Below are 14,088 nucleotides of genomic sequence, written 5' to 3'. Positions count from 1 at the left end.
ATATTTCAAATTCTTATCCAAATGTTTTTTAAAGCTGGTACAGTTTCCAGCCTCTGATACCTTCGCAACCAGTGCATTCCAGATTCTAGAATAACAGCAATCAGCCATGTGATGTTACAAACTTTTTATTAGTCATACCCGAACACGGTATAAAATATACTGCTTGCATGCAATGTTCAGAGATTCATTGAGGATTGTCACCACAAGAAGGCTACAAGACTCCTTTTGGTGTCACCCTGAATCTCTCGCCAGCTGTTGAGTAATAACGTGTCTACCTTTGAACTGAAACTTGGGTTGTCCAGAGTTAAGACTCAACATTTGGTGCCATGACTCTGATGTCAACATAGGGAACATCTCACTGGGCTGAATAAGTGCCTGAAAGTCTGAATTGAACAGAATAAATAGTAAGGACAGCCCAGGGTATCTTATCCCAGACCATATCACACTTGTGTTCGGCCAGACAATCTGTCCCTTGCCCAGATACTGGTACCTTGAAAAGGTCGAACAGACCACCTGGAGCCAGCTTATAAGGTAGGAAAGTTTTATCCGATTGCTCTATGTTGCTGCGTGGTGACATTGGTGACTCTGTATTCTTCCTGTAGGAGAAAAGTCAGGACTGGGCACCCCGGTCAGGGAAGTAGTTGGCACTACCTGACGGATTTGGTTTAGGGAGCTGCCTCTTTCAGATGTGGTCAGTGGAAATTAATAGATAATAAGTACTAATACGGCCAGTGGAAATGTGTTCATGTTAGAGCAGGTAGGGATAATGGAACAATCATTTGATGTGGCTGGGAAGGAGACTCTCCCCACCCCCCTCAGAGCATATTACCTAATCAGGAAAATGATTTGTGAAAATTCTGTGCGGCACTACACAAACGATTAGGGGACAAGATTTGGCCTCTGGGTTAGACTTGGGATGTGGACTCCCGTGAGCAGGCAGTGCACCTGAATTGGCAAAAAAAATTGTGGGTAAAAATGGAAATCCATTATTAAGAAATGGAAGGTGAGAGCTGACAGTAAATAGCAGGCCACCTAACTAGCCAGCTGGAGAAATAATGCTTGTGACGGGAGAATGGAGGTATTAATGGCAGATGGGACTCCCAACAGTTGGGAGGCATTGAAGGCTGAATGCGACTGGGTAGATGGTAGCCGAGAAAAGGAACAGACGAAACAGTGTAAAGAGGCTAAAGCTGAGAAAGATAAACAAGAGGGGTTTAAACAACAGCGCTGTAGAGAGAACCTAAGCACTTCTTGGGATCCCGAGCTCAGGTCTGGCACATCGACCCTGTTTGAGGAAGGAGGGAATGATACCGAGGTAGAGAAGAAATGAGGATGTGACCCTAGTGCGCCAGTGCCTCCCATTGAGCCACCTATGACTCCGTCCCCACATCCATACACGAGACCTGAGAAAACTTGTACAGCTGATCGGGTTAAGATGTGCTCTAGAAAACCAGCGTGATCCTGTGACCTTTGCACTGGAGTTGACTATCTCCATGTCACCCCCAAAACTATGCTCCCTATAAGGCAGCTACGAAACTCCAAGACAGATGAGGAGGATGAACTGCCAACTATTGGGGTCTACCTCCCTTGGAAACCCCAAGAGATGATCATGATAATGAATCATGCTCCGGATTGTAAAGGGAAACCTACCCAATTAGCCCAATACGTCCAGTGCACAATTCAAAATACAGTGCAACACCCCAGGATCTGTTTGCCTTCTGTTATATGATCTTGTCACCAGAAGAAGTTACTAAGTGGCAAGAGCAAATGGGCGAGGGTGACGGTAAGGGACCGGTCCACACCTATGATGATTTAAATGACAGACTCAGAGATGACATTCAAGCAAACCAAATTGTCTAGTCGTTAGGCTGTTGCAGGGTACGTCTATCAACAGTAGTAAGGTCCCGGACTACAGATCTAAGTCAGGAGAGTCCGGAGGAACTTTTGGGAAAGATTTGTTCCCTATAATGGGATCTTTGCTGGGGATCAAGTTCTTAACTGCGGAAAGGACTCGCCATTGTTTAACTCTATGCTTTTACAATGTGTCCCCTCGAGTGTCACGGACATTATACACACAAATAACATGGATTGGTCTGAGAACACCAGGTTGCAGATGAGGAGAGCCCTTATTTACTACTGGGACAACTAGAATGACCCCAACTCATGCTCTAAAGGTCAGACAAAAACTGGGTTTGTTCCACTGCTCCAAGATTACAATGCACCTTCAGTCAGTACTGATGAGTTTCATTGGGACCGCGAAACCCCGTGGGGACACAATCTCCCTCAGATGTCTATTCCGCGGCCCATGCCATGTGGCCATTCCCCAAGGGGACCCAAGAGGAGGTGAACTGGGGGTGTCCTATGATGTACCTTGGAAGAGGGGGAGACGGGGTCGATATCCAGTTAGGCAGACAGGCCCGTGTTTCAGCTGCGGGAAACCTGGTCACTGGAGGGCTGAATGTCCCTTTCCATCAAATCGCTCCCAACAGGTCTGCCACCCCAGAATCCTTCTACCTCCAATCCCTTCGCCTGACGTCTGAGCTGGGATCTCCCAGTCATCAGTACATCCCCCACCCCCAGTAGGAACCAAATATTACCTTATAGGTGGCTGGAGTTCCAATCCTGTTTCGATTGATACGGAGGCAACCAATTCCACCTTCGATCCGAACATTGTGAGGGATGAAGGATTTGATACCGGGTGAGACTGTGGCTCTTGCTGGGTTCGAAGGAACAAATGGAATATATTCTAAAACCGTGCCGCAGGATGCTGAGTTCTGTACTATCGCTTTCATGGTAACAATTAAGATTGGATGGAACATGGCAGGGAGGGATCTGCTCTGTCCCCTAGGAGTTGAGATCATCTGTACGGACGAAGGAATAACTTTGCGACTACACAGCAGAACGCTTATCTTGTTCGGATCCCAGGTTACTTGTGGCAGCAGATGGGGTTGGTAGTCCCACGTATCACTTGAACCGTCGACCTTGAGTACAAGCCTAAAGACTTGGATCATCTTGCCTACAGGAGAAAGTGAGGTCTGCAGATGCTAGAGATCAGAGCTGAAAATGTGTTGCTGAAAAAGCGCAGCAGGTCAGGCAGCATCCAGGGAACAGGAGATTCGATGTTTCGGGCATAAGCTCACTTTCTCCTCGATGCCTGCATTTTTACAATTGTTGGCCTACAGCACATAGTTTTTGCTGTTCTGCTGCACCCGGACTCATTATTTGTTTGCTTTCACCAAACGGTCAGCAGTACACTTGGATCTGCCTGCCGCAGGGTTTTGTCCACTCTCCAAATCTATTCTCACAAACCCTCCATGGTCAGTTACAGACCCTGCACTTCCTGCAGGGATCGACAGTTGTCCAATATGTAGATGACCTGTTCATCGCCAGTAGCAGCTTGTCCACTGCGAGACTGGCACCACAGTACTGCTGAACTTCTTGCACTCCCTTGGGTGTGTGGTCCCACCCCATAAGGTAAAGCGCTGTCAAAAATAAGTGAAGTTTTTGGGACTTGTCCTCTCCGCAGGGGAACAGAAACTGACAGAGGACCATGCACGGTCCATTGCTGGGACCCTGCTGACTACCACCCTAAACAGGCTTGTCTTGGACATATGAATTTCTGCAGGCAATGGATTCTGAATGTTGCCCTCCATACTCACCTACTGGCAGCACTGGCATCAACCAAAGCTCCTCCCAGCTTTACACTTCTGGCTGAGCAACTGACAGCCTTTATAGAACTGAAGAACTGCTTTCTGCAAGCCCTGGCCCTAGGTCGACCTCTACACGACCAACCGTTCCAGTTGTATGTCACCATTAAAGATGGGTGTGCCACTGCTGGCCTTGCCCAAACGCACGGTGACAGGAAATGACTGGTGGCATATCATTCAACAAAACTGGACCTGGTGGCAGCTGGCCTCCTGCCCTGCTCACAGATACTTCCTGCTGTACATGTCCTCATATTGGCCGCCTCAAATATAACCCTACATCAGTTGGTTCTGGTTTTAATACCACATTCCATTGTCAACTTCTCCTCTCCTGACCATGACTGCCAACTACAGACTCACCTTCCCACCTCTGTTCGTAGCGATTTAGCAGACCTGCCACTTGAACATGCGGATTTCACTTTTTAAGTGGATGGCAGCTCCTTTGTTTCACCTTCAGGTCAGCGATGCTCCAGATACAGGATTGCCATGGATTCTGAAGTAGTTGAACACGTGATGTTTGAAACTCCACTGTCAGCACAAAAGGCTGAATTATTTGCTCTCACATGGGCTTGCATTTTGGTGGAAGGGAAATTGGCCAATATTTATATGGACTCTCATTATGCTTTTTGCATTGCCCATGATTACAGCGCCTTATTGGAGCATAGGGGATTTTTAATCTCCATGGGGCAACCCATTAATAATCTAATAATCTCTTGCAGGCCTTTATAGTTACCATCCACCCTAGTGGTGAACAAATATTCAGTTCACACTTGTGCTGCTGACAGAGTCTCTAAGGGCAATACGCACGTAGATGCAGGCAGCCGCACACCCGCTGTCCTGGTCCCATTGGGTTCACAGCAACACTTCATTACAAAGAGTATGAGGACGGGTATGCCAGACCTGGGTGAGATAAGTCATTTACAGAGGGGACTGCAGGGCTATGGTCACTGATGGGGGGTGCTCCCTTGACATTCATACCAAACTCTGGGTGACCGCTACAGGACAGGTCTGTGTTCCTTCTTTGCTTTTACCAATCTTGGTGGAATATGTACATAACTGTACACACCTAGGCAAGGATGAGACCTTGTTACAAACCTGGTGGCACCCTGATTTCCAGAAAACAGCTGAGAAGTGAGCCAAAACATGCTTGTTCTGTAAAAAGACAAATGCTGGAAAAGGGATACCTTGCAGTTCTGGGACTACTCGCTTGCCTGGTGGGCCTTTCAATTGTCTGCAATAGATTCCATTAAACTGCCTGGAGTACAGCGCTATAAGTATTGTTTGGTAACAGTAAATGTCTTCAGCAGATGGATTGGGGCAATCCCAACAATGGACAACAAGGCTACAACAGTGGTAAAAATATTGTTGAGGGAAATGATTCCCCCACTATGGACTCCCAGAGACAATAAGCTCAGACAATGGGCCACATTTGTGGCTATAATTAACAAAGAGACCTGCAAGGAACTGGCCATAAAACAATTCTACTGCACTCACCATCCAAAGGCAGCCGGGGTGGTGGAACGAGCAAACGGTACCTTAAAAAATAAATTGGCAAAACTAAAACAGGAGACAGGCCCGAACTGGTTGAAGGTCCTACCCTTGGCTCTGTTCCATAATGAGGGTTACCCTCTCAGGTAAGACAGGTTTGTCTCCCGCTGAGGTTGTTTACAGAAAGCCCATGAGGACCCCATGGGAACCTGGGATAAGCCGGACACCCCTCCCTGAAAGATTAGATATGAACACTTTGTGGGAGGAAATGGGGAGGTAATTGCAGAGGTTAACCAAAACTCTCCAAAGTTTGCATTTGCAGGTACGCCAAGCTTACTGAGAGAGTGACGTTCCACCTGAAGGGGACTACCCCACTACCAAGCCTGGAGATTTCATCTTGATAAAAAACTGGGACCAAAAGAAGTTGGAACCAAGATGGTAAGGACCATTTCAGATGCTGTGACCACCCTCATGGCTGTGAAAGTGTAAGGACAGCCCCTGTGGATTCACAGAACTAACTACGAAAGAGTCAGTGTGGAAAAGCACAGTAATTAGAGACAAAGATGTATTCCAATACTTATGACTTTGGTGTCTTTGGGGGATGTGACTTTGGGAGTAGACGGGTTTCAAACTAACACTAATACCTTTTTGCATTTGGCCTATCAGATGGCCCGTGTGTCGGGGAGAAACACTCATTGTTGGATATGTGCCCCACGTGCCACCCCACTCAATGGGGGATATTCCCCTGTGGCCCATATCTTTTCACTGACATGCGGTGGCCGAATGGCAATGCTGTCGGACCCTTTCCGATGATCCTGCTAACACTGATGATGCACGGAAATGGCAGTCGGCAGGGTATAACATGGCCTTATTCAGGGATTGGTCCAGTCTAACTACAACAGATCACATAGACCTCCCTTCCTTGTCATTCTTAACAACACCATTTGTTTCAGATGGGAAGGGAAATCCTCTAAAGGCACTTATGTGGAGTCGAGTAAGTGCTTCTTTGATATCCCATGTGTTGAGCCTATTCAGAAGTTATTGGAATATGGCTGATTTGTGTTGGATTGATCTGCCATCCCAAATAACACATCAGGCTCCCTCAGCAATGACCCTGCTCCCAAGTTGTAGGGGGTGCAGTCTCCAACTTAACATCTTACAGTGACATATTTTATTTATGGGCTAAATACCTACCCATTGTTTCGCTCCAATTGGAGGAAGTCATGTTAAATGGGGTATTTTCTACCTCACATCCAGGTTTTGGATAATTTATCTTCACCCCCAAGACACAGAAGGTCCCTCACTGAGTTCCTCACCTGGGTTGGAATGTTTTCTCCTCCCATAGGGATCTATTTATAGGCCCAAGAACTTAGTAAGATCAGGACAGTATGGGAAAGGTTTGCCAATGACACCGCCAATGCCCTAAATGGAATTAATGCTGAACTACTCGCAGTTAGGACTGTGGCCCTCCAGAATCACTTGGCCTTGGATTTCCTACTGGCCAAGGAGGGTGGTACTTATTCTGTCATAGGGGCGGAGTGCTGCATCTACATCCCTGACGAGCCTACCAATATCACCGATCTTTCTAAGCACATCACACAGGAAATCTGGACCCTCCATACTATTGACTATGGACTTCATAGTGTCTCGGGATGGTGGCCATTTAGGGGCCTTCTTGGAAAAATTGGGGGCATGTTGTTACATTACAGGATTGCTATACTTATTGTAATCGCCTGCATTCTCGGGCTTCAGTGCTTATGGCCACTGTTCTCCAAGTGTTATCATTATAGACTCGAAGGGGTAATGGTTGATCATCAAATGATTAATAGGAGGAAATGATGAAGTTTGAGGACCCCCCAAAAAAAACTAGTTTACTGGCTTAACATAGTGTTTTGGCCATTTCTCATCTGCTTGAATATGTAATAGTCTCCATTTCCTCATCAAGACATTTTTAAGCTAATAACATTCTGGCATATGCTCACATTCTCCTTCTGTGTATGCTTCTTGATACAACTGCTTTCGTTGTTCATCTTTACATTGTAATTCAACTAATTTCTCTGAACTGTAAGTGTCTACTTTGTCCTCTACCTATTTTTTGTTTCTCTCAACGATTTGATTAAACATAGTTTCTGATAATTGAACTTCAGCTTCCTTACCGTTATTCTTTGATTTCCCTGTTTCAACCTGTGGCTTTATAACTTTGTTACCACACAGTCAGAAAAAAATTCCAGGATATTTTTCCTTTGACATCTCAGTTGCCTGATTTTCCAGTGGTATCATTCCCACCTGTGATCCAGCTATATCATTACCAATTGTATCTCCAGGACAGAGAATTCTCTATTACCCCTACCATTATTTACCACTTTTCACTGGTCTCCCCAACTTCATCTGATACAGTGGAACACTGATCCTTTCACCTTGTATTCTACATATAAACACTTTTTCTGATAATGTTCTTTCCATCGTTCCATCTTTCTCGCCATCAAAGATTGACTTGTTCTTGTATCTGTTAAAATCTTAATTTCTTTACCTACTCCTCCTGGTACACATGAGTAAACCTTACCCACACAGCTAAATTGTTTAAAGAGATCTGGTACTTTCTAATTAACTAACGCCTGATCAGGCTATACAGTCTTTTGCAGCTCTTTAGTTTCCACTAGAATCTCCTTTACCACTTTAATAAGCCCACTGGCTTATTCTGTTTCACCACATCTGTCTTTCCGTAGTATTAGGTGCAGGGGTAAATATAGGCGAATGGGTCTGGGTGGGTGCGCTTTGGCAGGTCGGTGTGGGCTTGTTGGGCCGAAGGGCCTGTTTCCACACTGTAATTAATCTAATTTAATCTAAAACACCTTATTTTCCATCAGGCAGCCTACAGCCCAGAAGACTCAACATTGAGTTCTCCAATTTCAAACAGCCTCGCTCCCCCCCCTCCCCCCCCCCCCCCCTCCACTCCTCCCAGCTACTTACTGGACTCATTCTTCCCATTGACCAACCAGCTCGTATCCTGTGCCTGTCTTCACCTATCCCCGTTTCACCACCCTGTCCTCACCACCCTCTTTACGTGCAGCTCCCCTACTACCCGTCCTGAAGGAGGGTTGCACCCGAAACCTTAACTTCACCTCCTGATGATGCTTCCTGTGTTCTGCCTGTCTACGTTGGATTCCAGCATTTGCAGTTTTCTTTCTGACTCCAGTCAAACAATCTCTGAAATGCCCTCAAAAATCTAAGTTTTCTAAACCAAGTTCAATTCTTGATTTTCTTGAACTAAATTTGAATTAATGGCCTTCAATGTTTGCTCCAGTGGTCTTAAATCACCCCAGTGTAAACAGTTTCCAATTAACACTCCAGTGGTTCCTGCTCTCTGATACATTTTGGATGAGGTTTCCAGATGGATTTTTTTAACCTAGTTCTCTTTTTTTTAAGAAAGCCTTCTCCAAAACTAACCAAACAATATGCCAATATTTTAAAGTCATAAATCTAAAATTGAAATCAAAATATATACAGCACACCCTTTCAATTAGTGAGGAAAGCTAGCTAAGCTGCCCTACTTGTCTTTCTGAAAGGAAAATGATTTTGTTGAGTTACGGGCAAAACCAGTTTGTTCTTTTGAAAGAATGATTGAAGAAGCATCTGAAGATTGCATTTTCTGACAAGCTGTTCTACAAGACCTTAGAACAATGTGTCTGATTAGAGACTTGACTACATTAACCAGAACATCAGAGCAACAGACTCTGGAACATTCTGTACTTTATCTTTTTGCCATTATGAATGCCACATTTGCCAAAGGGATCTTTTATTCAGTAAACCAATCTTCAGAGAATTCTGTTTGTCACTATTCTTGAAAAGAGACCGTGCACGTGTATTTGTGTGTCGTTTTGGGAGCATTTAGAAGGTTAAGCATTTGTAGTTGTGTATTAGTGACTGTATTAAACAATTATTGTATCTTTATTGAATAATTCCTGCTACAGTAATAAACCAATAATTGCATTGATTAAGAAACTTGGTTGGTAGATCTTGATATAGATAATCTATTTAATATTCATTCTTGGGACAAGAGCATGACTAGTCAGGCCAGCATTTTATTGCCATTCTGATTGTCTTTGTGAATGTGGTGGTAAGTCGCCTACTTGAACTGCCACATTCTAGGGTGATGTAGTAACCTCCAGAACCTTTTTTTTCTCTGTAGCAGTTTAGTAAAGCTGTGTAGTTTACTAATCGATTTGAAATGCCAGCTCAGAGTCAACTATACTGCTGTGGATTTGGAGTTAGAGGGAGGCAGATTTCCCTCCTCATTTCATCTGAAGTATATGAGCAAACCAGATGGGTTATGTGAGTCCCAGTATGTGGTTTTCAGTAGTTGAAGACAACTCCTTATCACTTTCCAAGGGGGATGAGGAAAGGGTAATTATCTCTTAACATTGTACTTTTTTGGACTGATGAAACAACTCATGAACTAAAGTAAAAGACAGGACGCTGCAAGTTTGTAATAATCTATCAGCTAATTGTTGCAGCCTGTTGCAATTTTAGGACTTGCCTATTAGACTCCAGTTGTGTTGTCACATCTGTAAGCAGTCTAGGCAAATTCATTTACAGTGGTAGGCTGATACTGCATAGCTTCTGACTATATAAACGGAGAACTTAGAGGCATAATATGGATTTCCCTTGTAATTGGAATAAGTATCCAAATGAAACCCAAGGCCCAACTTAGAATGAGTCTCAGACTTTCTTGTTTCGGCATGCACTGTCTGCACATTGTTGGTTAAGAGCCCAAAAAAGGACCATAATTAATTCAGATGCAGGGGTTCATTGAACATGTCCAGAATCTCTCAGATTATTGTCCAGATTTATTGTTTTGGAACTTCATATTCCATACTTCTTTTAACTATTTGAAATTGTGTAATTACTAAAAACATGGCTGAAAATGTGTTGCTGGAAAAGCGCAGCATGTCAGGCAGCATCCAAGGAGCAGGAGAATCGATGTTTAAGCCCTTCTTCAGGCATGAGCGTTTCGGGCATGAGCCCTAATTACCAAAAACATGTCCAACATAGTTCATAATTGTTGATTTTTAATTTCTAACATAACAAGAATTTTTGTGAAGTAAGAGGGAGGCAGTGTTTAGATATCCTTGGGCTAATATTCTTGTTGAAGTTCGTTTCTGGAAGTTGGCAGCTGTGCACAGGATATCCCAATTAAACTTCAAAGCATGCTTATAACAGGATATGACCAAGTGTGATTTGAGAACAGAACAGGGAGGAAAATGAATATACTAAGTTAGGGTGGTGTATAAATTGATAACTTATTATTGGACCATGAAATGGATAACATTTTAGGATAAATATTTTAAGTTTGTACCTGACCATATAATGATACAGATTACAAAAGCAGGAAGGATATGTTAAATGGTCAAAAACATTTGGACAGGTACATGAATGGGAAAGGTTTAGGGGGATATAGACCAAATGCAGGTCAATGGGATTAGTTCAGATAATGAAATCTGGTCGGCATGGACAAGTTGGGCTCCATGCCTCCGTGACAATGTTGAGATCTCAGGTATAGAGTCTTAAATGTGTACAGCATGGAAACAGATCCCTTGGTCCAAATTGTCCATGCCAATCAGATATCCTAAATTAATATAGTCCCATTTTCAAACATTTGGCCCATATCTTCTAAACCATTCCTATTTGTGTACCCATTCAGATGCTTTTTAAATGTTGTAATTGTACCAGCCTCCGTCACTTCCTCTGGCATCTCATTCCGACAACGCATCACTGTCTGCATGAAAACGTTGTCCCTTAGGTCTCTTACATATCTTTCCCCTCTCACCTTAAACCTATCCCTCTAGTTTTCGTCTCCCCCACCTTGGGACAAAGACCTTAGCTATTCACCCTGATCATGCCCCTCATAATCTTATAAGCCTCTATAAGGTGACCTCTCAGCCTCCAACGGTCCAGGGAAAATAGCCCAAGGCTATTCAGCCTCTCTCTATAGCTCAAACTCTCCAACCGCAGCAACATCACTGCAGATCTTTTCCGCACCCTTTCAAGTTTAAGTTGGAATACCGTGTACAGTTCTGGGTACCACACTTTAGGAAGCAGGTCAATGTATTGGACAGAGATCAGAAGAGTTTTAAGAGAATGAGTCCAGAGATGAGAATCTTAGAAAGATAGACTGGTGAAGTTAAGACTCTTTTCCTTAGAGAGTAGAGGGGTAAGAGAAAATTTGATTTAATTTTCAAAATTACGACATAGATTAGACTGATGTAAGGTCTTCCAGCTCATAAACAGGTGAAGAACAAGAGGTCACAAATTCAAACATAGGAAATATAAGCATAAGTATTCCTCCTGCCCATTGAGTCTGCTCTGCCATTCAATATGATCATGGCTCTATCTAAGTCCTGTCATCCATACCCTCTCCATACTCTTTGATATATGTAGCTTCCATTTTAAAACAAAATATGTTGAGTAACTTTGCTTCTGTAGTAGAGATGCCAGAGATCTAATGAACAAGTTAAAAAAAATACATCTACCCACTCACTCAATTTGTCTAAATTGCCCTGAAGCCTTCAGCCAATCCCACCTAATTTTGTGTCATAAGCATGCATTGAAATATTTGATTCCCTCATCAAAATTGTGAATATGTGCATCAGCTATGAATAGCTAGGGGCCAAACATTGATCCCTATGGTACTCCACTTGTCACTGCCTTCTATTCTGAAAACAATCCATTTGTTGCCATTCTCTTGCCTGTCTGCTAATCAATTCTCAATCCATGCCAGAATATTATCCACAATGGGCGGTACGGTGGCTCAATGGTTAGCACTGCTGCCTCACGGCACCAGGGTCCCAGGTTCGATTCCGGCCTCGGGTGACTGTCTGTGTGGAGTTTGCACATTCTCCCTGTGTCTGCGTGGGTTTCCCCCAGGTGCTCCAGTTTCCTCCCACAGTCCAAAGATGTGCAGGTCGGATGAATTGTCCATGCTAAATTGCCCATAGTGCTAGGTGCATTGGTTAGAGTGAAATGGGTCTGGGTGGGTTACTCTTTGGAGGGTTGATGTGGACTGGTTGGGCAGAAGGACCTGTTTCCTGTCGGGAATCTAATCTAATCTAATCCTATGTGTGTTGATTTTGCACTCTAACCCCTTAGGTAGGAGTTTATCAAAAACTTGCTGAAAGTCCAAATACATCTCGTCCCACCCTGCCCCTTATCACTTGATCCCTTTAGAACTCTATCAACCTTCTCCTTGAAAACACGTGAATATTTTGGTCTCAACTACTTTCTGTGGTATTGAATTCCACAGTCTCACCATTGTGTGGGTGAAGAAATTTCTCATTCTCAATCCTAAATGGTTTATCCCTTATTCTAAATAATGACCCCTGGCTCTAGACTCCCTGACCATCGGGAACATCCTTTCTGCATCTGACCTGTCTAGTCCTGTTAGAATTCTATGAGAGTTCCCTCGCATGCTGAGTTCCACTGAATACAATGCTATCTGACACAATCGGTCCTCATGCATGGCTTGCTAGGCCATTTCTGAGGACGATGAAGGACACCCCTTTATCCAATTGCTTGTTACGTCTGCAAAAACCTCCAATAAATCAGTCAAATATGATTTCCCTAATATAAAAACCTGTTGATCTTGCCTGACTGCAATGCAATTATCTAAATGCCCCACCATCACCTCCTTAATAACATTGGGATCAACCTGACAATGTGGAGAATTGCTCAGGTATGTTCTGTCCACGGAATGTAGGATAAATCCAGCTGAGGTAATTACTGCTGTATCAGTCTATTCTTGATCATCAACAGATTGTTAGAAGGAGACATTAAAAATGCTATCAAATGGTACTTGCAAATGAATAACCTGCTTGCTGATGCCTAATATGTGTTCCAGCAGGACCACATAGCTCCTGAACTCATTACACCCCTAGTCCAGATATGGAAAAAAACAATGAGCTCCAGACACAATGTGAGAATTAATATCCTCAACATCAACATTTGACCATGTGTGGCATCAAGGAGCCGTAGGAAAGATGGAGTCATACAGTCATAGAATCATAGACCTGTACGGCATGGAAACAGACCCTTCGATCCAATTCATCCATGCAACCAGATATCCTAAAGTAATCTAGTACCATGTACTAGCATTTGCCCCATATCCTTCTCAACCCTTTCTATTCATATACCCATCCACATGCCTTTTAAATGTTATAATTGTAGTCACTTCCACTACTTCCTCTGGCAGCTCATTCCACTCATGCACTACCATGAGTGGAATCTTTCCCATCTCACCCTTTAGTTTAGGACTGCCCTGCCCTGGGGAAAGGACCTTGGCTATTGAGTCTATCCACGTCCCTCATGATTATATAAATTTCTGTAAGGTCACACTGTCAGTTGAAATCATGTTTAGAGTTATGCCGAGAGCAAATGCAAATGATTATTGGAGGTCAGTTGTAATTAGATTAGATTCCTTACACTATGTAAACAGGCCCTTCGGCCCAACCAGTCCACACCGACCATCCCAGGAGTAGCCCACCAGACCCATTTCCCTCTGACTAATTCACCTAACACTATGGGCAATTTAGCACGGCCAATTCACCTGACCTGTGTATCTTTGGACTGTGGGAGGAAACAGGGAGAATGTGCAAACTCCACACAGACAGTCACCCAAGGCTGGAATTGAACCTGGGACTGTGAGGCAGCAGCGCTAACCACTGAGCCACCGTGCATACCTTAAGTTCTTCAAAGGAGTATCTTTAGCCCAATCATCCTCGGATGTTGCTTGCTGACCTTCCCTCCATAATGAGGTCAGAGGGGAAGATGCTTGCTGATGGTTGCACAATGTTCAGCCACATTCCTGATTGCTGAGAAACTGAAGTAATGTACGTCCGGCAGC

Source organism: Hemiscyllium ocellatum, chromosome 2 (genome assembly GCF_020745735.1).
Source record: "Hemiscyllium ocellatum isolate sHemOce1 chromosome 2, sHemOce1.pat.X.cur, whole genome shotgun sequence".
NCBI lineage: Eukaryota > Metazoa > Chordata > Chondrichthyes > Orectolobiformes > Hemiscylliidae > Hemiscyllium > Hemiscyllium ocellatum.
The sequence above is the reverse complement of the archived record's forward strand: the minus strand, read 5'-3'. Positions refer to the sequence as shown.